Genomic DNA, 1888 nt, shown 5'->3' with positions numbered 1-1888 from the left:
CTCACATGGTGGGTTACCCAACCCCCAAGCAACCCCAACCCTAAAGTCTATCTTGTTTTCTCTCTCTCATTCTCTATCTCTCTCTCTCTCTTACTCTCCGCCTTTCTGTCCCACACTCTGGAATACGAGTTACGCTATGCCGAATTGGGCCCGGCCAACAGGCGAAGAGCTCATGTTGGGCGGGGCGTATGAGTAATAAATTTGTAAAGCACCAAAAGGGGTTGGCAACAAAACAACACTGCAAAAGCGGGGCCAAGAAATTGAGAAATACGTTGAAGACGTAAAGGGAAAAGGCAACGGCATGTAATCAGTGAATAATTCAGTTATAAGAAAATAATTTTTCGCCAAACATTACAGAAAAAATGGTTAAGACACAAAAAAAGAAAGCAAAAGAACAGCAATGAGCCAAAGCAAAAGAGACAGGCTTGGTTATGCCAAAGAAGGATGGTAAAGAGGTGGGGTCAGACCGGGGGAAATCGGAGCACAACAATAACAGACAAAAATCTCGGCAGGGTAAAAAGACACAACAGCAGTAGCAAAAACCATGAACAAGGCGACAGCGACGACGACGACGTCGAAGACGAAGAAGACGTTCGGCGTCATGTAAATAAGAATTATGAAAATAATAATGGAAAAAGGATTAAGACGCAAACGCTTGCCCCACCCCACTTTATACCCACCATCAACAAGAAGGCCCTGAGGCAGCGAGGGTAGACCTGGGAGGTTTAGGGCTTCAATGTTGCTTACTTGGCGACCAGACATGAAAAGAAAACTGCAAAAATGTGGTTACTCTGTGCATGAGGAACAACTTGAAGCACGTGCAAAGGCCACGAAGTTCCGTATACCCCTTTAATAGAACAAATGTTAAATTAATTTCAAAACATTCTGTTGTGAATAATTGAGTTCCAATATTTAAGGAAACAAAAGTTTCCAATGAATCTTTGCAAATCTTGGCTGTGAATGTTCGCACTGTAGTTTTAAGGATCCAAAAGGCTAAATGAATGATCTGATCTTCTCGGGAGAGATCCTTCTTCCTGCAAAGGTATTCAAAACACGCATTTTTTAAACAGATTTCTCAGAGAATATTTAATTATTTACCCATTCGGCAGTTTACTCAGCTGTTAAGGAAATATCTCATAAGAATCACTCAATTTCCATAATTCACAAATGGATTTTTTGCAAGGGAATTTCCTTTTACAACAATTCGGAATACCATTTTCGTCAGTAACCTCCAATGTCATTAATCCTTGAACTAAGACAAAAAACAAAACCGCTTTTAGTAACAAATGCATATCTGAACTAGTTCGAGTGTAAAGTTAAATTAACTTTATATTGGTAGCCAGTTATTGACCATAACTATAACAAACTTGATTTAGTAAATATCTAACACTATTGATTAGGCATATCTAAACAAGATTTAACGCAAATTTCCATGTTAAACTTGTTTTTTTTTTTTCAGTGATTCAGTAAGAGCCAATTCTATTGTATAGACACAATTTATGGGGGTTTGATTATTACATATTAATGGTCATCAGTTTATCTGAATAATTGTTTCTCTTTCGAGAACAAAGTCAAGTTTCTTGCATAAGAACAATGAGGATCAAGAGACAATCCGATAATAAAAGGTATTTACTCTAGTTTTCTTTTTCAAACTGGATATTTATGATAAACTAATACTTAAATTTAAAAAAAAGAAGTGAAAATGACTGTCTCGCTTACAGCTGAAACATTTTTGATAAACTTTTGATTAAGAACGTTATGCTTAAGAGCTTAAACAAGTTGAGAATCGCAAATAAAGGAAACGAAAACGAACTCTGTAACGTGATATAAGTAAAATCGGCAATCGGTTCTTCTTGTTGGCGATTTTAACTATAAATAACAGATATCC

At 37.0% G+C, this 1888-nt stretch overlaps 1 long non-coding RNA gene across 1 annotated transcript; it reads right to left on the bottom strand.

Annotated features, from left to right (window-relative positions):
* Nucleotides 1–783: 783 nt before the first annotated feature.
* Nucleotides 784–1375, bottom strand: LOC137572326 (uncharacterized). Its single transcript, XR_011031619.1, has 2 exons — nucleotides 1099–1375; nucleotides 784–1034 (listed from the first exon to the last, which is right to left on the bottom strand). It is a non-coding gene; the product is annotated as an uncharacterized lncRNA (long non-coding RNA).
* Nucleotides 1376–1888: the final 513 nt, after the last annotated feature.

The sequence above is a fragment of the Drosophila tropicalis genome, unplaced genomic scaffold (assembly GCF_018151085.1).
Source record: "Drosophila tropicalis isolate 14030-0801.00 unplaced genomic scaffold, ASM1815108v1 contig_3, whole genome shotgun sequence".
Lineage (NCBI taxonomy): Eukaryota > Metazoa > Arthropoda > Insecta > Diptera > Drosophilidae > Drosophila > Drosophila tropicalis.
The sequence above is the reverse complement of the archived record's forward strand: the minus strand, read 5'-3'. Positions and strand labels throughout refer to the sequence as shown.